The sequence below is a fragment of the Lynx canadensis genome, chromosome A3 (genome assembly GCF_007474595.2).
Source record: "Lynx canadensis isolate LIC74 chromosome A3, mLynCan4.pri.v2, whole genome shotgun sequence".
NCBI lineage: Eukaryota > Metazoa > Chordata > Mammalia > Carnivora > Felidae > Lynx > Lynx canadensis.
In genome coordinates this window covers 126,415,005-126,438,643 of record NC_044305.1, presented here as the reverse complement: position 1 = coordinate 126,438,643, position 23,639 = coordinate 126,415,005, and the positions used below count along the sequence as shown (strand labels likewise).

General features: G+C 46.5%; 1 protein-coding gene and 1 pseudogene across 1 annotated transcript in view; one reads left to right on the top strand and one right to left on the bottom strand.

The window, feature by feature from the left end:
• The first annotated feature begins 11,200 nt into the window (after window positions 1-11,200).
• KCNS3 (potassium voltage-gated channel modifier subfamily S member 3) overlaps window positions 11,201-23,639 on the top strand; it is a 38,772-nt gene continuing 26,333 nt past the window's right edge. The window contains exon 1 of the mRNA XM_030311603.1: window positions 11,201-11,295. The gene's annotated coding sequence lies outside the window, so the exon portion shown is untranslated. The remainder of the gene's footprint in view (window positions 11,296-23,639) is intronic.
• On the bottom strand, window positions 11,423-20,286 carry LOC115511295 (annotated as a pseudogene).

Genomic DNA, 23,639 nt, shown 5'->3' with positions numbered 1-23,639 from the left:
TTGGAACTTAGATCTAAGAGAGCTGGTGGAGGCCCTAAGAAGGGGAGGAAGATGGAAAGTCCACGTAAATTTGGAAGAACCCCAGAGCAAGGGTACCACTGCCCATTTTTGAAGCCATATAGAGATACCTGCTCCCAGCATGGCCTTTGAAAGCAGTGACAGTGGAATAAGCTATCTGAAAATGTGGCCCTCGGTGTACCTTACAGGGGCCACATGCCCCATGTAGTGTAGGAAATGGGACCAGGAGATTTAGACCCTGCAGAGATAGTGCAGGCATGCTGAGATGGAGTGATGGCTCCAAAGTGCTGGGGTCAGGTCCACAAGGGAACAGGGTGAGTTCAACAAGCAACTGAGGGCCCAGCGAAAACATGGATACCAGAGATGTGTGATGGGGTGGGAGGAGTAGCACTCAGTGGGCAGCTCAGTCCAGCGGAGGCCCATGGTGATGCTATACTTCACTTACCCCCACTGCTGGGGTGATGCACACACAGCCCTCCATGGGTCACAGAGATACTTCAGAAAAGAAGGGAAGGGGGTGGAGGTGGGGAATTTAACTCTAGAAATCACCAGATTTACCTGGAATTGCCAATATTGTTTTCTGCTGCCATGCAGAAATGAGTTCTCAAGAGCTATCAGGGATAGAGAAATAAAGAAAATAAAAAAATTTGCACCTTTAAATCTGGGTTCTTGAAATTCACATTCAAGAATCCCAGTTCTTTGCACTGATCCTGGTATAATATTAATGTTCAGAAAACCTTTGTTGACTGCGGGAATGAATGAATGACAACATAGCTCTTCTGATTGTCAGGGAGAACATATTTGGAAGCCACGCTGCCAGGCCTCTAGCCTAAGGGGTCCCTCCTGTCATCATCTGGCAGGATTTGTCCCTGGGATGGTTTATGTAGAATAAGAATGTGGTTCAACTAGCTACGTACAACCTAGTGCTTTATTGTTAGGAGGAAAAAAGGGTGTGAAGTTTATGTGGGATTTATATCGATGCTTCTCATTAACCAACTGGAAATTTATTTTGTTTATGAGAAATGCCTCTTTATATACAGAATAGGAACATGAGTGCTATAAGCCAGGAAGGAAAGTGGAAGGTAATTCACACTTACTATTCCTTCTTGTGCTTGGTGGGGCACCAAGCCTCAAGATAAACTTTTAAATTGGTATTATTATTACCTCTCATTTTATAATGCCTCAATTGGAGCTATGGTTAGTATACTTGACACTCAATAGACCTTCAAATGTTGGCTGAAGGAATTAATAAATGAAAGTTGAGTCACATGCTCAAGGCTAAATAGGTGGTAAGTGGTAGACCCTGGAAATACCTCTGAAACCTACATATTTCCAAACTCCATATTTCCATTACACTCTGACATTCTAGGATTATAATTTGTTCCTTGGTGGTCATTTATTAAAATTCTTTTTCTCTATAGTCTTTCATGTCTTGGTCAACATTATATTGACTCTCCTAAGTACTTCGGTATAAGCACCTTTCTTCAAAGCAGGAGAGAGAGAGAGAAAGTGTGGAAGCCTCAGAGAGACTTTGAGGTGGACAAGATGGAAGGTGAGGGACCACACCTCCCACAGCCTCTATCTTCTCAGTCAGCAGGTGGCCAGGTCATGTGCTAAGGATGAGACCTGGGGATTGAGTTGAGATGGAGACACTCCAAGGCTTAGAAGGGAGATTTGGATGGGGTTCTGTGGGAAGTGTTGAAAAAATAATAAAGACTTGCTGAGCATCAGAAGATATCCCCGAATAAATAGCTCACAAGTTTCTGAGGGCAGAAATTATTATTCCCAAAGTTCTACAGGTAGTAAGCATTATTTTAGATCTCTTAAATTAGCCATACATTTTTAGAGCTGGCTCTCGACATTTATTTCTCAGTTGATTATCTGATAGAATGCTCACTTTTTGAGAGCATTGATTATGTTTCTCCTTCTTTGTGTTTCCCAAAGTCCTTAACACTATGTGCAGCTCTGAGCAGCCTCTCAAAGGACTGGGATCAGAACCAGAAGTTGAGGTCTAAGCGACATCAAAATATACAAGCAGGGACTGAGTCAACTGATAAGCTTGTCGAGAAGAGCACCCTTGGAGAGAGAACAAAGGCTTGTATAGAAGCTTAATTCACACTCTCATGGAAGTGTCCTCCATGAAGGTGAGCCCTCATAATGACCAACTTACCCCCCAGCTCATCAGGATTCTTCTTCTGACCTTGAGACCGTGTCTGGGAGGAGATGCCCCTCTTCCTGCCTCTCCCCGAGTGCGCCTCCATGATTAATGATCGACTATCAGGCTTTCTTGCTCTTGCTGTTTATGACTCAGCATCCTACCGTCAGCCTAGTATACAAGGTTATTGAAATTAATAACTCATAAGAGCTTAGTGCTTTGATGAGGGAGAGACGTGGGGACTCCGCAATCTCAGGGAGCCACTGGAGAGTGGATATGAGGGTGTACCTGTGTGTGGCTGTGTGTGTATTTGAAGCATTTGTGTAACTTCCTGAGAGTAGGTGTGCACCCATGCAGGTGTGGGCATTTTAGTGTGTTTGTGTGTGAATGAGGGTGCACATGGGCCCAAGTCTTGTACAGCAGATTTACTGGCCTGAAATTTATCCGCTAGTTCAGAAGAAGGTAGAATTTTCCATACTTTGCAGTCACAAAATGACCTGAGCCCGAACATTGATTTGGATCTCCTAAAGGAAGTTGTAAAAATGTCTGCGATGCAATGCTGTACCACCACAAAGCTTGACATTTCAGAAGCTAAAAAAAAAAAAAAAAAAAAAAAAAAATCATGAAGCATCTCAATTTTTAAAAAACCTAATGACATCTTCAAGAGCTAAATAAAATAGTGTGCGTAATATTTATTAATACGAAGTATTTGTTGTAACAGTTGAGATAAGGATCACTTGCCTTAATACACACACTGACACACAAACTATTTATTTTTCTCTTAGATAAAGGAATTGCAGGGGGCACCTGGCTGGCTCAGTCAATTAAGCCTCCGAATCTTAATCTCAGCTCAGGCCATGATCTCATAGTTTGTGAGTTCGAGCCCTGAGTCAGGCTCTGCACTGATAGCGTGGAGTCTGCTTGGGATTCTGTCTCTCCCTGTCTCCCTGCCACTCACCTGCTTGTGCATGCGCTCTCTCTCTCTCTCTCTCTCTCTTTGTCTCTCAAAAATAAATAAATAAACTTAAAAAAAAAAAGAATGGTCATGATTGGCCGTAAATGGCATTATATAATAGTTCCGTGAAGTAGTGGAGGCCCCAGATTTATGACTCTTTGAGATAGATATCTGTTCTGATCACCTCCTAGTCACTTGGTTGGTGAAGGAGGGTTCTTGCTATAAACAGGATGAGCCTTGAACACATGACACACGACACAGGACAGATGAGACCGACAACTGGTTATTAGTCATGTGTACTCCTGGGGGTGGGCACTGAGGAGAAGGACGCCACAACCCACAGGGCCACTTGGGAGCACTTGGGAGCACAGGGGAACCAGCAGGGGCTCCAAGGAGGCAGACTTTGTAGTGACAAGAGCATGAGGCTACTCTTGGTTCCTGCAGGAGGATGCGATTGGCTTTTTTGAACAATTCCACAGGCTGGCAGGGAGGCAAAACCCATTAGGTTGAGGACCAGATAGGGTGCAACTGGTCCAGTCAATAGGGGAACCAAAGGGGAGAACCAAAGCAGGGAACCAAAAGGGGAGGCTTTCCCCACTGTGTGGGGGACATATCTGGCCAGAGCAGGGGAATCTTGACTAAGCCTTGGGGGCCCTGTGACACTCAAAGATGTCAAGGCAGCACATGGAATCTCATAATAATTGGGGGATACAATACAGTATAATTATCCCCATTTTCTACGGGAGAAAGAGAGACACGGGGAGGGCCAAGGTGACACAGCTAATTTTACTCTGAGTTGGATACCAAGAGGCTTTTTTTTTCTTTCCTCTATATTGCTCTATATCATATCATTATCTTATTTGAACTCTACTCCCACCCTGTCAGGGAGCATATAGACAATGAGGAGACTGAAGGTCAGAGAGAGAGGTGAGATACTCCAGTTCACACAGCAAGAGAGGAACAGAGCTAGGGTCAGACTCAGGGTGTGGAGTGAAGGGTGCTTCACTTGCTGGCATGCTGCCTCAGGGGTTGGCCCTGATAGCGGGAGAGTGGTCTCAGCCTGCTGAGCTCCCACATTTCTGCACAGGATTGGGAAGGATACAAGCCTGGTAATCCAGATAGAAACATCAGCAGGATTTCTGCAGCTCTGAGAATTCCTTAAGGATAGGACAAGAGACTGGACTGAACCCTCGGGTTTCTTTTTGTTGTTCATTCCTTATGAAGAAATAAGGAATGGAATGGGGCGCTTGGGTGGCTCAAGTCAGTTAAGTGTCTGACTTCAGCTCAGGTCGTGACCTCACGGTTTGCGAGTTCGAGTCCCACATTGGGCTCTGTACTAATAGCTTGGAGCCTGCTTCAGATTCTGTGTCTCCCTTTCTCTTTGCCCCTCTCCTACTCACGCTCTATCTCTCTCTCTCAAAAATAAATAAACATTAAAAAAAAAGAAATAAGGAATGGGACCATTGAATCAAGTATGTGCATATTCAGGGGCAAGAGTCAAAATATTTAACAACTGCTAGAAAGACTGTCAGTTCTGGCTGGGCCAGGCATTGACCCTTTAGTTGTAGGATGGTGGGAAGTTCTGGGGGATCCTGGAGAAGGAGCTGAGACAACAGGAAGGATACTGAGGGAGCTTCAGGGCATGACTGTTTACCAACTAGTACATAAATATTTCAATATTTCTATCAACCCTGTCCATACCCTATGACCAGCAATCCTGCTGTTGGGTATGTATACACCTCTCCCATTCTTCCCAGGTCCATAAGGGGGCGCCTGTGAGGTTGTCCAGTCCAGTGCTGTGGTGGTGGTGGAGAATGTGGCGCATTCTGGGCACCTGTCATTGGGGAGGGGACGATGTGCACAGTGGAAAAGAGGAGCAGACCAGAGGCACACAGAGCAATAAGGATGGAGGTCAAAACCACCACAGTGTGGAGTGAAACACTGGAGAAGATTAAGATAAAGGACAAATTCCATTTGCATAAATTAAAAATGCATGCATTCAAAGCAACCTTGTACAAGGACACATGGAAACAGAAGGTTATCAATAAGCACATTAGAATGGCTGCCTGTGGAGAGTGGGCTGGCAATGCATGTGTGGAATGGGGAATAAAGGAATAAATAAATAATAAAAACAGGAGAGAGGCTTTGTGTGTGCTGCTGCTGACAATACGCCATACTTGAGGACGGTGAGGGATTTAATCCTCTGTGATCAAGAGAAAAAAAAAAGGAAAAGGCAAGAAACATGAAGTCATTGCAGCTGCCCAACATCCATGGGTAGTTGCAGCTACAATTAAAGACGAAGAGGAGGATGCATTTGAGAGAGTGCTCTCCCAGCAGACAGCAGGGCACTGATTTTCCACCTTGCTCCTCCAGAAAGATCTTTTGGTTCCTTCTTGTCACCCTACCATTGCAGTAAAAAGTTGTGATATTTTTTCAAAAGAAATTTTAATACATAATTCCTTCCATCCCAGAGACTGAATAGACCATTTCCACCACCACCCCCTTGGAAAGAAGTCAGTCATGTGCTCTCCCCTAGTGGCAAGTTCTCCCCCACAGGTTTGGACATGTAGACTTTATCCTGGGCATCCATCAAATGGGATGACAAGACCCTGGTTTGTCTGGACGAGTTAGGTTCCTGAAACCCTGGATTTTAAGGTTTTTAAAAGTGGGACAATCCTAGGGAAACCAGGAAGAGTTCGTCACCTTATGATCCAGGTGACCACTGGGGATATTATTACTGAAGAAACAGAAAAGATCACGGGGTTCTGCCTAGCAGTCTCTACCATGCAGCAACTGTTCACTTTTCTAGTTGGAAATGAAGGCTAGACCCTAAGTTCCATTGCAGGAATGAAGGATTATTAAAATAGGTGTATAACACCCCAAAAGAAGGAAAAACCATGAGGTTGACTCATTTGGTCTTTGGTACCTCTGGGTTTGCTTTCTTGTACTCTCCTTGAAGTCTGAAGGCTTTAGTTCATCCATCTATCTATCCACCTATCCACCTATCTATCCATCATCCATCCATCCATCCATCCATCCATCCACCATTCATCCACCTTTTTATTCTTTTTTAAATTAAAAAAAATTAAGTTTATTTATTTTGAGAGAGACAGAGGCAGTGTGAGTGGGGGAGGGGCAGAGAGAGAGGAAGAGAGAGAATCCCAAGCAGCTTCCATGTTGCCAGTGCAGAGCTCGACACGGGACTGGAACCCATGAAACTGTGAGATCATGACCTGAGCTGAAACCAAGAGTTGGATGCTTGACTGAGCCACCCAGGCACCCCTACCTTTTCATTCTTAAAGTAGGCACTGAGCATCTGTAATGGACTCAGCTCTCAAGATACTGAGATAAATAATACCACATAGTGCCTGCCCTCAAGGAGCCCACAGTTTAATTGAGAAGACTCAATCCAAAAAGGTGACAATATTATAAGAATATGACTGTAACTAGAGGTTTTACAAAGTATAAGGGGACCCAGTAGAAGGAACAACTAAATATGATTTGTGGGTCAAGGAAAGCTTCAAAGAACTAGTGATAATGATACTTCAGGTTAAGTTGGCATTTGCCAGGCAGAGGAGGGGGCATTATAGAAATAGGACTCAGGCAGGAACAAGGCTCAGAGAGCACACAATGAGCACAGGGGAAAGATGGATCTAATGTGTCAGGATGGAATGTAAGAATGGACCATGTGTGCGTCAGGGCAGGGGAGGATTGTGGGTATGAGTGAGACAGGAAGAAAAGTGTGAAGAGCTTGAAATGTGACTGAAAAGGTAGGTTGACTGAAGAGGTTGAAATGTGACTGAAAAGGTAGGATTATGAGCACATCCCTTGGAGTGTTTTTATAGACAGAGCCTTTACTATGCTAAAGTGTATTATGAATATGGACAAGTGGAGCACAGTATGTGTTTGCCCAAAGTCTTTTGACCATGACACGGGTGTTCTATGGAACTCATCTTGGGAAATGCTCAAGGGTCCTCAGAGGAAACCTCCAATTCCCTGAGAAGAGGATTCCTTTGCGCCTGAAGACTTAAGCCATATTCTGTTATAGAGATTTTTTCTTTACTAATTTATAAATTTTGTCCTTTTATCTATAGAATTGCAAGGCTTTTAGAACTGGCAAACACCTTGGGGGTCATCTTGTTCAAACCCAAACAGAGAACCTGAGAGGAGATATCGCTGAGCTGATCAGAGGCAGAGAAAGATTAGAATTCAAGCTTTGGTCTTGAACACCACAAATATTTAAGGTACTTTCAATCTAAAAATAATATAGCAGGACATTTAAAGTAAGCTTACAAATACTTTGTGAAAGAAGAGAAATCATTGTAGCAATTATCTGAAATAAAAGCATTCTAGCTAATTAACTAGACTCAGTCTTTTTTTTTCTTATCTTTTTAAGTTTATTTATTTTGAGAGAGACAGAGACAGTGCAAGTGGGGGGTGGGCAGAGAGAGGGACAGAAGAATCTCAAGCAGGCTCTGCACTGCCAGCACAGAGCCCGATGCAGGGCTCCAACTCACAAAACCATGATCATGACTTGAGCCAAAACCAAGAGTTGGATGATCAACCGACTGAGCCACCCAGGTGCCCCAACTACATTTAGTCTTGACCTGCCTGGCATCCAAGCAGAGATTGATGTGATGGTTTATATGTTTTCTCTTTACCTGATGGAAGAAATACAGTATATCACTTCCCATCAGAAGCACATGGAGCTGAGCAGTCCTATGACGGAGCCTTCAGTAATTCACTGCACAAATATGCAGACCCTATGAAAGGTCCTAGAAATTCAGCCTTCAAGGAGCTCATTGCCTGGTTGAAGATAAACAATGAAAATTCAATATGGTGGGTGCTACCTAAGCAAGAAGCTAAAGGCATTGAGGGAGCATGGAGAGGAGGTACACAGCCCAGGGTGGGTGGGGGTGCGGGGAGGTGGGTGCTTTCCAGAGGGTAGTGATTAGAAACTGAATGGTCTCCTAAGAGAAAGTGAGTTGCTTGAGCAAAGAAGGCTGCAGGTTGGGAAGGATATTCCAAGCAGAGGGAGACCACTGTGAGTGCAGGGCGACATGAAAAACACTGGCACTTTGGGGGAATTGTGTTTCACATCCTGAGATGGGCTGGAGTGACACTCAGGCTGCTGTCTAAAGGGAAGCCAATAAGCGGAACCAATGGAATCAATGTTAGCCACTATTACAAATGCTTCCTCACTCACCATCTTCTTGCCAGAGGTGAGAACACCTTCATTTTCACACGTAGACCTTTTTCCATTTAAAAAGCAAATCAGTACTTCCCTTACTTCCAGCGGTGACATTCAGCTGGGTTTCTGTCATTTGGATTTTAGAGACAACGAAGGGTCAGGAAAAGGTTCGGGAGGGAAGAGGAGAGGGAGAACATGGACAGTGGGTAAGTGGATAAGAGAGAAAGACCTTAAAAAGGAGTGTCCAGAGCAGGAAAGAATATGGAAGCCTAGAAGACAAACTGCATTGGGCCCACATTTGCTTGAGATGTCTTCACTGACTCTGGGAGTCTCTTTGGAAACTATGGAGGAGTGAGTACTATTGTCAGCTGATGATGAACCCCTTATAGGTTAATGCATGGCTTGCCCAGATGCTTTTCTATGTCCATGGCTAATGAAAAGGGGATGGGATCATATCATGTGGCATAAAGACATTTAGACGGTGTAGGAAGGAGATGGGTGTGTGGGAGGAAAGAGGCAGTCAAGTGGATCAGAGCAGGCACTGTGGCAACAGAGACTGAGGTCAGAGGAAGAAGCCCTAGTAGGAGGGGGCAGTGATGGAGAGCATGGTTTTCTCTCTCTCTCTCTCTCTCTCTGTGTGTGTGTGTGTGTGTGTGTGTGTGTGTGTGTGTGTGTATGAATGCATTTGCCACTTTGCCTGGCCCAACCTTGGTAAACTGTCAGGGGTGAACTTTGGGGGAATAGACATGTAATTTATGGTCCATACAATGCTTTCCTGTTTATTATTCTATTTGCTTCACATGATCATCTGTAAGGGAGGAAGTTTTCTTGTAAAAGAAGAAACACCATGTTCACTAAGTGACTTGCTTTATGGGGCTCCCCCTAGGGTACTGCATGATGAGAACCCCAGTCTGTCTCTTAAATCTGTGCCCCTTCTACACCCCACCCCCGTATGGCCATAGTGGAGGCCTGTCCTTTCTGTCTCCAGATTTCACAGATGCCATGTGGGGGTGCTTTCTGACCTCCACCATGGGTGCCTTCCCTCCAGTTCACAGGTGCCATCCAGACCCATGAGAAAGACCTTGCTCCCTGACTCTTCTGCACTGCAGATGCCTTCTGCAGTGCTTGGAAGATTCTGAACATATTTCATTCTCAAGTAAACAATGTTGGACTTTTTGGATAACTTAGTGATTTAAAATGATTAAATAGCTAACTGCTGGGAGAGATTTGGAAGCATTCTTCTTAGGTGCTGATAAAATATAAATGTATTTTTAGAATAATCTTAGATCTTACCCTAAACATCATGATTGCATATGCAAATTACCTTCTTCAGAGGCTTGCAAACAGCAGTGTAGACAAATGCTTTGGATCCTCTTCCACAACAGGGGACAGGCTTGGGGGAGCCAAAGAACAATGGGATTAGGGACAGAGGGCCCCCAATAGCTGTTCTCCAGTCACTTGCGTCCCCACCTTGCCTTCCATGAGCCAAATGAAAATGCTGGTGTCTGAGGAAAGACTGTGTTGTGCTTTCTCTTCTCCTCTGCCATTCCTGCTTGCTACTATCCTTATCCCTGTAAGGAGCAGATTTCACCCCCTTTTAGCCTACCAGATACTGTAAACATTGCTCCTTTTGATTCCTATTGTGGGTTTTGATCAAACAAAAACAATGTGAAAATCCAAAGACATCAGCCGGTACTTGGACGAGGTCAAAGAAGGTGTCTTTCACCTTTTCCGTACATCCCTTTGCCCCTGTCCTCTCCCATGTGCCTGGTTCAGGGCCTGGAACTTCACTCTGTGTGGTCTTGCTAGGTGCTAGTCAGAGGCCAGTGGTCAGCAGGTGCTGGGTTGGGGGCGGCTGCTCCACTGCGTGATGTGGGGCGGGAGCCCAGGGACACTGGGAGCCTACAGCTTGGAGCAGCTGGCTCTGAGGAATTATTGCAAGTCTGCACAACTTAAAAATCTGCAGTTTGGGGGCGGGCGGGGGAGAGCGCGGGGGTGGGTCCCCGAGCGTCCCATTTCTCCTCCGGGCGGTTCACTGAGTTCTTGCTCACTGCAGAGGGGCCCGCGACGCCTTCTGGACCGCACGCCGCCCTCGCTGAGGCCCGGGTTTGTTCCTCAACCTCGGCCGAAGGCATCTCCCTCTGACCTCTCTTCCATCCTTCGGGAAGGAGACTCGACTCGTCCCCCTTTCGCTCAGTGCATGTGATTTGGTAGGTAAGTCGAGGAACGGAGCGTGAGAAACAGTCTTGTTCTGCACCGTGCACGAGTCTTCGGGCAGCGGGGCGGCTGGTAAACAGGCAGGACCGGGGCCGTTTTTTCTTCGCACTTTGTTTTAAAACAAGTTGGGGCCTCGGCACTTCCTAAGAGAATCCCGGCCAATGTACAGAGTGTCGCTTGGGTCGCGACTTCTGGAGAGGCAGTTGCCGGAGGCGCCGGGGCCGCGGAATGAGGTGGTCGGTCTCCCGCTGGGTCGCGGCTCCAGCCCGGAGGGCGCGCAGGTAGGAGGCACTGGGCGCGCTCCTGCTCCCACCCGGACAGGGCACGCGGCTCCGGGGGTGACTCTGCACTCGGGCCTGGGCGGGGGCGCGCGCACCGCAAGGCCGCCTGTTTTTCCGTGCATCCGCGGGTCGCACGGCCTGAGTCCCGCAACCTGCAATAGCCGGCGTCTGAGCGCCTGGCCCTCCGCCTGGGGAGCGCGGGCGGAGGGCCCGAAGCCAGGCGGCTGCCGAAGCCCGACCAATGGGGCGGCGGCCGAGCGGCCGGCCCCGCCCCGTCCCGCCCCGCCCCGCCCTATTCGCGGCTCCCAGGCGCCTAGCTCCCGCCGGGCGGGACGGACCGACGGACTCAGGCGGGCCACCCCGCTCTCCTCGCCGCCGCCGCGGCGGGCGCGGGGCCGCGCGGCGAGGCCTGATTCCTGCAGCGCGGGCAGGCGGCGTCGCAAAGCGGAGCGAGCTCGAGGCGCCGGGACTCCTGCAGGTACCTGCTCCTGTCCCCTCCTCCGCGCGCACTCCGGCGACTTCCCCGTGCGACCCCGCAACTTTCCCCACCTTTTGCTGCCCCAGCAGCCCCGCGGGCCAGGTCACGGGGGCAAGACCGCGCAGGTCTAGGCCCGCAGGGACTTTGCATTCTGCTGGGCGCCTGTCTCGCGGCGCCCCTCGTCCTCCGGTCCTCGGAGCCCGCCGTCGCTGGTAGTCCTAAAGATCCGCCTGTTGCTCGAGCTGCGGGTGGCGAGACTGGCTGGGCCCCTCTGAAGGCCTCGGGAGGGTATCTAGGATCCTCTTTGGGACGTGGGGTGGGTAGCTGCGGGGTAGAGGACGGACCGGAGGCGGGAGAGTCGGGGAGCGGAGGGGGGCGGGGGGGGGGAGGCGGCACTTTGCGTAGGGCATCCCTGGGGCGTTTCCTTAGCCGGGAAGCCTTTCCTTCTCTTCCTCGAGAGGAGGCGCTTTCCTGGCGAATGTAAGTGCTTCCCCGGCCGCCTGCTCCGCCTTCTTTCCTGGCAGTCCTCCCCTCCCCTTTGCCCTACAGCGGTGCAAGGCGCCCCGCGACAGTTGCGGGGAAGAGCGCACCCAGGGCCCTTGTCCTGGTGCGGCGCTGCGCCCACGGACTGCCGGGGCGCTCGGGGTGGGAGACGCTTGGGGCTTGCAGGGCCCATGTAGACTCGCCCGCCGACTCCTCGGTTTTGCAACGGTGGTGGGGGGTCGGAAACTTCCCTTTCCCGCGCTCCTCGGGCTAGCTGCCGGACCTGTACATGTGAATGGGCTGGTGAGCAAGCCAGACCTTCCGGCAGGAGCCGCGGCAAGCCGGGCTGGGAGCCTTTCGCATTGCAGGGCTCGGTCTCCCCGCCCGTCCCCCCCTCCCCCTGCCTTCCCCGCTCTGTCTCTCCCCATGTCTTTTGGGAAAGGAGCACCTTTTGCGTCCTTGCAAATGTCACACACATTTCCACAAGGGAGACCGAGCCGGTAGTCTAACTCCGGCAGCCCGCGGCAGGGGTGGAGGACAGCGAAGAACCGCCTCCACCCACCTGAATAACCCGGGGGCTCTGGTTTGAGGCCAGAGCGTGAGCGGGTGGAGCGGGGTTGTGCCTGGTCTTCATAGAGAGCGGACTTGAAGTTCGTCCCGCTCCTGGATTTTGTATTTCATCTTACCCTTTGAAGAGTGGGGCAGGTGAGGAAAACCAGATCGGAAACCTTCCCCTCCCTTTTTCATGTATTTGCTTAAGTGATTTGCATAACTATTTGCATAGAACCGTGTGTGTTTCCCCCTTTTTTAGACTACTTGCAAATACCTTGCCCAGGTAAACAGGAAGCAAGCATTTTCCTGAGCACCTGCCCCTTTGCTGAAGGGAGATGCCCTGGTGCTTCTCTTCCCCACATAGTTCAGGCTGAAAGAGGGCGGAGTTGCTTTTGTGGTTGAATTTGGTGTAATATGTCGGTTTCCCTCCTTTCCTGGGTGGTAAATTCCGCGGGGACGTGGATTCATCACTTTGCCTTTACAACCAGCTCCCCCTGGGCTAGGCCCTGGGCTCTGCTCTGGGGGATGCGCAGCACGACATGAATCTCTGCTCTCAGTCTAGTTCTGTTCTTCCTTTTCTTTTTTCCACCAGATTCCTTCCTTCTCTTGATCTGATACTAAATTTGTGTTTTTCACAACTAGGGATTGTCAATATTGGGGTAGGGAGGAGAAGGTGGTCCTGAAGTGCTTAAGAACTCTGAATCCAAAGCAGGTGGTGAATATTCTAAGGAGATTTGTGGGATCTGTTTTAATTCTGGCTTGTGTCTGAGCCATTTTTACCTGGAAAACCAGCCTGAATAAGCCCATTCATCAGTGTGGCAAAGCCAAGCTTTTGCTGGTCAAGTGTATAAAAATAATTAGGGTAGGGGGTGGAGGCAGTCTTCGCTCTGTTTAGAAATATTAAAATATTAAAAATCCAATACTCTGACGCTTGGGTTTGCCAGCAAAGCACCAGCTAAGTATTTTTCCTTCTTCCTTATTGTTTTTTTAAAGAAAGATGGAGAAGAATGGGGACTCCAGACACCTCCTCTATCTTAAGTGAATTTCGCCCTTTGCTGTAATTCTTCCAGGACTCTGCGTCCCTCTCTTCTACCCGAGATCTCAATCTGCCCTGTGTCTGGCATTTGGGGTTGGAATGTGTGCAGCTTTGAGAGAGCAGGCACCACAGGGTTTCCTCCTCCTTTTTTTTTTTTTTTTAATAGAGAACATTTATTGACTGCATACCATATGCCAGCTACTCTTCTCGGCACTTTTCCAGGCATTATCTCATTTAATCTTCAGAACAACCCCATTAGGGAGTGAGGCTTTCCTTCTTCATCACAGTGTTTCTGGGGAGCCAGCACTAGGTGGGAGCCCTCTAGGTATATTCTGAGTCCCATGGAAGATCAAAAGAGGAGGCTGGGCTTGGGGGTCCCACTAGCAGGCAGGGGCAGCTATCCAGGGTAGTTCCAGGCAGAGGGGGAAGGTGGGTGTCTTTACTGCCCTTGCTTCTCAGGTTTCTGGAAGGTAGATTCTCCAGAGTGCCACTTGGACCCACAAGGATGTGCGGTCCAGCCCTGGTTTCAATCTCTTTATGGCTCCTGGACTTAAGTCACTTTTCATCTCTTGACTCTCAGTCTTTTTAGCTACAAGATCTAGATGTCTAATATTTGTTATTACCCTCTACTAGGCACTATGCTAAAAGCTCTCGATGTATTGACTCATTTCATCCAGATGGCAACCTTTGGAGGTGGGGGTCTATTATTACCTATTTTAGTTTTTAAATATTTATTTATTTTTATTGCAATATAGTTGATATACAATATTATATTAATTTCAGATATACAACATAGTGATTTCACAATGCCATACATCACACAATGCTCACCACGATAAGTGTAGCAATTATTACCCCATTTTAGATGAGAAAAAAAAAGAGAGAAATGAAATGACTTGTGCAAAATCACACAAGTAGGACTATGTGAAGCCGAGATTCTATCTCTGGCAGTCTGGGTGCAGAGCGACTGTGAAATTCTGCACTCCTCGTTCATCCCTGCAGCCCCAACACTGTGCCCTATGCCAACCAGATGTGACTCGCTGTTACCGAGTGACTTTTTGGCCTCTGTCTCATCCTTAGAAGGAACCTTGAAAACTGCATTAGAGAAATGTTCTTTTGGCTTTTGCCAAAAAAGTCTTCTTTCCAATGTAATTGGGGAAAAGGAAGACAGATCATAAAGATCATGGGCTAGGTAAACATTATGGCTATTTCCAGAAAAAGTGCTTCTTATCCATGAGAAATCCAGAAAAATCGTAGAACACTTTGTCTTCTGAGTCAAATCCGTCAAGAAAGCCAATAAGTAACCAACCTACGAGAATCTATTGTGTGGGTGCCATGTGCCCAGTACTGCAGATACCAAGGGCAGGCAGAATAAAAGATGTGTGTTCTCTGAGCCTGAACACACAGTGGACCTGGAAACTCAAGGTTAACAAGCACGAGACAGGTCAATACAAGATGCTAAATATTTGCCTGATAAAAGTCACAAACTGTCACATTTGTATAGCCTACTATAGTTTGCAGAAACTTTCGCAGGGTTATCTCATTTAAGTTCTAGTAACAGAGTGTGATAAGCAATGGACAGGTGGTGGTTTGGAAGCCCAAGTTGCAGATGAAGAAAACAAGGCAAAGTGAGCCACTTGGAATTGGTCATAGCAAGGGGTCTTCTGACTCCAAAGACATCATCCGTCTGCCTCTCCAGTAAGGTCATGGATGTGGAGGGTCCTTGGAGGTGGCTGATTGTGAATTTCATCCTGAAACTGGCTTTTGGGCACTGCTCTTGGCAGTCAGGAGGCACAGGGAAGGAGGAGAAAATATTTATTGCTGTTGTTTTATTTTTGCATTCAGGAGCCTGGTATGGGAAACGTGGAGAGAAATCCCAATTACGAATTCAATAACAATGTTGAGAATGTGCAATCAAATGTAGAATCTGACTTAGAAGAATTTCCGTCCCTGCCTTCCTTTATCATTTTTCTTTCTCTTATCATTTCTTTGTGGGCAAGGGGGTCTTGCTCTCCTTGGAATCCTGCAGAGCCTTGCACCATGGTTTGCTTGGAGTAGGTACCCTTTAAAATTATCTTTAATTGCACACATGTTGAATGATAAGGGGCTAACATCTGCTTTTAGCTAATAATGTTACAGATTAGCAGTTAATGTTGATAGCAGCTGGCTTCAGTGTGCTTGAGGAGGTCCCTGGTGAATGAAAGCCTCTTGCTCATCATCCTGAGCGGATCATCTGGGCTCAGCTGACCTTCTAGCAGATGCTTATCAATGTTGACTTAACAATGAACTTATGTAATCATATGTATCCTCTTTACATATAAAAATATGTATAAGTATTCATTCCACAAGGATTGGAGTACTTACCCAGCCTTATGCACTGTTAGGTGCTAGTATGCTGTGGTAAAAAAAAACAGACATGTAGGGGTGGGAGGTGGATGGGGAGACAGATATTAAACAAAGAAATACAAACATTTAGGGGCGCCTAGGTGGCTCAGTCGGTTAAGCGTCCGGCTTCAGCTCAGGTCATGATCTCGCGGTCTGTGGGTTCGAGCCCCGCGTCGGGCTCTGTGCAGACAGCTCAGAGCCTGGAGCCTGCTTCGGATTCTGTGTCTCCCTCTCTCTATGCCTCTCCTGCTCATGCTCTCACTCCCTTTCTCTCTCAAAAAAAATAAGATGAAAACATTTTAAAAAAGGAAACAAACATTTAAGGATTGGCAGGTTCTCTAAACAACTTCCTAGGAGAGAGGAATAAGGATGGGGAAGGCACTAGTTAAGATGTGGGAACTGGGAAGACCTTTCTGAGGAAGAGACTTTTCATTCGGAGGGATGGACAGGAGTTGATCAAATGAGAAGTTTATCAAATGAGAATTCCAGGCTGCGGAGGGATGTGAAGCTTTGAAGGCAAGGATGCACACTGAGCCTTGGAGGAACTTCTGGAGAGCTGGGTTGGGTGGCTGGGTTAAGGCTGGAGAGGAGGACAAGGGCAGATCATGCCGCACCCTTTATGCCAGATTGGGGACCTTAGAGTTTATCCAGGGGTCTGTGGGAAGGAGCTCACGGATTTGTAGGAGGAGAGTATCAGGAGCCAATTCATATTTCTGCAAGATCACCTGTGAAGAACAGATCAGAGAGGCTCAGGCATGGCAGTTGGGAGCCTCCTTGACTGGAGTGTCAGAGAGTTAGGACCTAAAGCCAGCTCGGACCGAGTGAAAAAGAGTGCGAGGGGAGGAAGTGGAGGCCACATCTGTGCAGGTTGGTTCTGAAAGGGACTGGAGAGACTGAGCAGGTGCCGGATGAGGTGTGAGGCTATGCCCGTCTGTGTGGAAGCCACCCTGGCCGAGGTTAGGGAACTGCACCCACGTCCTCAGTGAACCAACACGTCCACGTCTCTGTGCTTGGAGTTATATGGCACTTGCACTTCTAGAAGATTAGAAATGTGAATCCTGTTCTGGCTTTGTCACTAACTGCTGGGGAAATTTGAGCTTATCTCTTGTCCTTCTCTGTTTGTTTTTGTTCTTGTTTTCCTCACAGCCTGGTGATTTTATGATTTAAAAAAAAATAGATGATCTGTCTATGGATACTTTTCTTCAGTCGTATCATTTGGATGTGTTAATTTGGATCGTTTTCATAAATTGAATTAGGAGAACTATGAGTGGGTATGTGGAACATTTGTGGTGAGATTCGAAGCATTTGCTCTTTGATGATTACCGACTGCCTTAAATGGAGAGACACCAGTGATAGGCCTGGTGGTGTGGAGATGCCAAGCCCCACCGAGATATGTGGGAGTGAGGCCTGGTGGAGAGCCCCGGGTATGGCTAAGCCAACTTTCTGTGTCTCGGTGGAATCCCTCACCACCTGCTCTTCATCACGTGAGACTCTTCCTCCTTACCCGTGGGTATCTTATGAAAAGATTCAGGAGAGATACCTGGGGACCCATGTTTAGCAGAATATGCTGGACTAAAGATCAAGAATGAACATCACAGGTAGCCTGATGGGGCCTTGAAAAAGTGATCAATTTGTAGCTGTGTGGAATGAGAATATAGATAGGACCATAGAACTGAAAGATACCCCCAGATCAGTTAAGCCATTTGCTGCTTCCTGATGACTTCTTTCAGGAATGCTGACTTCTCTCCTGGGAAATAATTATTGTGGTGAGATAAAAGAATGCCAGCAGACTAAAAATTTGGGGTTTGAACATACCCTGTTTTTTGCTTGTTTTGTTTTGTTTTTTGTTTTTTTTTTAAGAGAGAGAGCATGAGCGGGGGAGGGGCAGGGAGAGAGGGGGGCAGAGGATCCCAAGAGGGCTCTGTGCTGACAGGTCGACAGCAGCAAGCCCATCTCGGGGCTTGAACTCACTGACCATGAGATCACGACCTGAGCCAAAGTCACATGCTCAACCGATTGACACCCAGGCGCCCCAAACATGCCCACATTGTATAACTTTCATTCTGCTGTGGACTGGTCTGGCTTTCTTAAGCCCTGACTGACATGCCAAGGTGACCCTAAAAGCATTTCCTGGAATTTACTTAAGGTAAACAATTTAATTGGCCAGAGGGATGGGAGAACTTGGTAGCTACAGACTGTGGTTGGTAGGTCTGGACTGAGAGGAGGCGCCTGGGTTCTGGCAAAAGGTTATATCAGTATGCTTGTCTTTGAGGTCAATAAATATACCTTCTGTGCCGTGTTTTTCTTGTGGGTTTTTAAAATTCCCAGTATTCTAAGTGTGGTACCCTCATGAGGCTGCTGACTTCAAATCTCTTCCTACCCTCCTCCTCTTGGTGATTAGACATGCCTGGTCATGATTTAGCCCTGGGGCTATTTCAGGGTTGACTCTTCTCCTCCTCCAGGCTAAATGTGTAAATGCAAAGTATCTTTGTGTGGCAGTGTCCTATCTACCTAATCTTTATCTATCTATCTATCTATCTATCTATCTATCTATCTATCTAATCTATCGATCATCTACCAGTCATCTCTGTCAAAGAGTGAAAGGGTCTCCATAAGCTCATCTTTTCTCACCATCTCCTTAGATCACAAATCTACAGGATAGGCTCTCTGGATATGCAAAAATAGGAACCTCATGGAAGTTCATATGATGCCTGAGAACTTCACCTTTTATGCAGTTTCCCCAGACTTCCTGATCTGATTAAAAAGCACATGTCAGTGTCGTGCATCTTTGTGGTGAGGGGCACCAAGTTTTCTTCTCCCGGTGCCCTCCAGACTTAAAATGTGGACTCTCTAGTGCATTTTGCCTTCTCTTCCAGTGTCCTTTTTGTGGGGCTTAGAAGCTGAGAGTACAGGATGAAGTTGTGCCATGTGGTCCTAAATGAATGGGTTTGCTTTTAGCTGCTTTTGGCCAGTCGCTGCTGTCAGCCAGAAACATCATTTAAAATTGCACAAGCCAGCCCTGTTTTACAGCCCTTCCCTCATACGGTAGGGTTCGCCACTCAGAGATAAATCCTACGTAAGCATTTATTAGACACCGGGGTTAGGTTTCAGAATGCCCACAGATGCAGAGGCAAGTTGTAAAGGGTGGGAAGCTAGAAGGTTCGTACTGGAACTCCAGGATTGGGAGGTGTAGAAGAGAGGTGGCCGTTCTCTCCCCTGGCAGCAGGGTCCTGCTCCACACACCGTGCACTCAGACATGTGCCCCACAGGTGTGCTCACTGGTGTGAGCAGCTCACCTGATGGCACAGAAGTAGACAAACCACAGACAAGTAGTAACTGGTTATAGAGTTTCAGTTTGACAAGATGCAAAGAGTTCGGGAGATAGAAGGTACTGATGGTTGTATGTTAGGAATTTAAAAAAAAATTTTTTTAATGTTTATTTATTTTTGAGAAGGAGAGAGAGACAGAGCATGAGGAGGGGAGGGGCAGAGAGAGAGGGAGACCCAGGATCCGAAGCAGGTTCCAGGCTCTGAGCTATCAGCACAGAGCCCGACGCGGGGCTCGAACTCACAAACCACGAGATCATGACCTGAGCCGAAGTCGGATGCTTAAACGACTAAGCCACCCAGGCGCCCCAGGAATACTTTTAATACCACTGAACTGTACCCTTAAAAATGGTTACTATGGTAAATTATATGTGCTGTGTATTTTTTCACAATAAAAACAATTTGATGAAAAAAAAAGAAATTGAGATTCTAATCCTATGAAAAATAGCATTCTCAGATGTTTTGGTCTCAGATTCTTTACATGCTTAAAAATTATTGAACCCCCCCCCCCCCCCCCCCCACAAAGCTCCTGTTAGTGTGAATTATAACTATCAGTATTTTTTGGATACCATTAGTTTATTATAAAAGAGAGACATAGAAATTATACTACATGATGAAAGATTTCACAACTTCAGTTATGAATGGGCAGCTTTACATGTACCATTTTTTTTAAGTTAATTTATTTGGAGAGAGACAGAGAGAGAGAGAGAGAGAGTGAGCACAAGTGGGGAGAGGGGCAGAGAGAGACAGAGAGAGAGAATCCCAAGCCAGGCTTTGTACCGTCAGTGCAGAGCCCGATGTGGGGCTCCAACTCATGAACCGTGAGCTCATGACCTAAGCTGAAGTCAGATGTTTAACCGAATGAGCCACCCAGGTGCTCCGATACCATTTCAATAATGTGTTTTCGTTTACATACTTTCCAAGAATGTCACCATCTCTAAATAAAAAGTCCTTGTCTTCTAGAACTAGTTTGGTGCCTCCATATTCTGGGACGAGACCTTGATGTCCAACTTCCACACTAACTGGGTGAATCTCTCCACACTTTCTTTAGAGCCCCATCCAACGGCTTCTGCTGTTGCTTGCGATATTTTTTCCTTGAGATTTTTCTGGAAGCATCATGCCTCCTTTGGTTACAGTTTCATACACACTCCTTTCAACTAAAATTTGGTCAAAGAAGTAAAGAAACTTTCTAAATGCCTGCCCTGCCATCACTCTGGCTGCTGCGGTGCGTACTCTCATTTATCAATATATATGTTAGAAATTAAAATAGTTATATTTTAGGAGCACCTGGCTGGCTCGGTTGGTGGAGCATGCGACCCTTAATCTCAAGGTTTTGGGCTCGAACCCCCTGTTGGGTGTAGAGATTACTTAAAAAATAAAATCTTGGCTGGGGCGCCTGGGTGGCTCAGTCGGCTGAGCATCGGACTTAGGCTCAGGTCATGATCTCACAGCTTGTGAGTTCGAGCCCCGCGTTGGGCTCTGTGCTGACAGCTCAGAGCCTGGAGCCTGCTTCCGATTCTGTGTCTCCCTCTCTCTCTGCTCCTAACCCACTCGCATTCTGTCTCTGTCTCTCTCAAAAATAAATAGACATTAAAAAAAACTTAAAAAACAAAAATCTTGGGGCGCCTGGGTGGCTCAGTCGGTTGAACGTCCAACTTCGGCTCAGGTCGTGATCTCACAGCTCGTGAGTTTGAGCCCCGTGTGGGGCTCTGTGCTGACAGCTCAGAGCCTGGAGCCTGCTTTGGGTTCTGTGTCTCCCTCTCTCTCTGCCCCTCCCCTGCTTGTGCTCTGTCTCTCTCTGTTTCACAAAAAATAAAATAAAAATTTAAAATAAAATAAAATCTTAAAGAGGTTAAAATTTAAAGTATTAATTATTAATTCATTTAAAATAATAGTAATCTCATTACATGTTAATATAAATGACATATCTTTATGAAAAATTGTTTTTTTTTTCAAAACAAAAACAATACAAGAGTAGCATTATTTTATATTTTTACAAATGTATTTATTGTCTGGTTTAATGGAAGGCAGGGGGATTCTTAGCCTTGCTTCTCTGTGCAGTCTGTGATCTCACACATCATATACTCCCTGGAAAACTCCTCGGCCACTTATGAGAAAATGAGAGTAAACAGGAAAATAACATCTTCGTTTATTATGAAAATGAGTTTTTTATCTCATGGACCCTTTAAAGGGTCTTAGGAACCCCAGGGGTCCCCTGACCACACTTTGAGAACTACTGCTATAGAATTAATCTGCAGCCAAGTTAATTTTTTGTTATGTTCTTTGTTTTAGCCTCTTTTCATCAAATGTTATAGGAACTTGAACTTTAGCAATTCAATGTGTTGCTTATCTGTGATTTCAAATAAAAGAACTAGGTGGCTCCTTGGGGGGGGGGCACATTATTTTTCTCTTGTTTATGTAACAAACAAGCAACAAAAAAAACCCTGTTTGCACCATTCTGTTGTTAACTTTTTCAGAAGCTACAAAATTGATCTAGCGTGTACCTGTTTGGAATTCCCCTTGCTAAACTAACTTGAATAGGAAACTCAAGACATGGAAAATTTTGAGCGTGAAAATCAGCTAAAGCAATCCAGTGTTTCCTTCAGGGTATACAAAGTTTGCTTTTTTTCAAGTGTTCGTTCCTATTTTCTGTGGAGTGAAGACATTCTTTCAGCTTCTCTGGGGAAAGTCTGCACCTGTCCCGGGGTGGTGCCCAGAGCTCTCTCCTGGGGCATGGTCCTGAGCTGTGCTCTCACATGGATACTGTGCTCTTCAGAGAATCTCCTTTTCCTCCCTCCAGCTCTGCCCCACCTCCTTCTTCCTTGTCTTGAGAACTTGGAAACTCAAGGAGGAGATTGCGTTTAGGAAACAAACTGGAAAAAAGAGAGGTGTGAGATCTAATTTTAACAAGTCCAACTGAAAGCTTTTTGGCTTGCATTGTCTGGGGAATCTCATTATTTCTATTTTTTTTTTCATGTTGATGAAGTATGGAATTAGTCACAGCAGATAGTCCTGGGGAAAGCTTAAAAAAAATCCTCCCAGGATAGCTTCTAGGAGCTGGATGTGGATGTTTGTGAAGAAGAACATTTCTTTCTACCTTCCAGATAATGGATTGGATGCTAAAGGAACTATCGTATTTATGTGACGGTATCTTTTAAAACGTTAAATGCAACTTTTGTTTTTTCACCCCATGAAATAGCCACTGTGGCAGCTTACTACAGCAACAGACACTTGGCTCTCTGGGTTTGTTGTGAATGTGCTGAGGAGTTATGATTTGCCAAAAGCAGTCTGTTACTTCCAGCAGCAATAAGCGCTTTTCTACAATCCTTTGGAAAAGCCCTAATGTGTCTGGCGCTCCCGGTTGGAAGAGGCCGCTGGATGTGTCCTTTCTGGAGTGGCTCCCCGACCAGACCTTTCCTTTAGGAGTAGTTTCTGCTTGCAGACCTTCAGAAGGTCCCCAGTTCCTGCTTGTTTCCAGGTGTGCTTTTTTTTTTTCAGACTTCTCTTTGACCCTGAGAGCCACTGATTGCCTTCGGACAAAAATCCTGTCTGTTTAGTGAGCCAACACCAGTATCTCCTGCTGGTATCCCAGGAACCCTCATAGATGTGGGAACTATCCAAAGGCCTTATTTCACACCGGCGTGTAAAGACTAAGCTTGTAGCCTTTTCTGCTGCTTTTGAGAGGGGAGTGGGGGGTGAACTCAAGGATGGTGCTTGCTGAAATGGAGCCAGGGATGTACTGAGAGGGGCACGGGAGACCAGGGCCCTGCGGACGGCCCTGCCGGCTTCCCTGTGTTGCAGGTGGTCCCGCTGAGGTGTGTGCACCTGGCGGAGTGAAAAGAGCATCAAACGGAGAGGAGAATTTCTGTGTAGAATTCCAGCTCTTACTCACATGATAATGAACACTGTGTAGCACTTGCATTGTGTGCTGGGCACTGTTCTGAATGTGTATACATATCAACTCGCTTCATTCTCATAGCAATTTAAGGTAGGCATTATCATTTTATCTTAAGTGAAATTATATTTCTTGTTCAATCTATACCATCTCTATCTATCTATCTATCTATCTGTCATCTATTTATCTATCTATCATGTACTTATCTATCTATCGATCAACAGACAAGGAAATATCTAAGAGATTTTAATAATTTACCCAAGTATAAAACTAGAACTTGGCACGACTGAGATTCAAATCCTGGCAGGCCAGGTACAGCCTCTGCTCTTGTCTACAAATTTGAATCTCAGCTCTGCCCCTTACGGTGGGAAAGTTAATTAACCTCTCTGGCCTCAGTTGCTCATCTGCCGAGTGGGGATAATAATAACTTCTACCTTAAGGTAGATGAAATATTTAAAGCAGCGCCTGGTACAACGCAAGCGCCATATAAGGGCTTACTAGAGATTATTTTTGTAATGGAGACTGTAAAGAAGACTGAGTGTACATACTTCATAGAGGTAAGCACAGGAAAAAAATTGACTCTTTTACTGATTGCGTGTATCTACAACGACTTTGTAGATATTTTGAAGCTCTTGGTGGAAAGAGCATGAGTCGATGAAAACTCGTA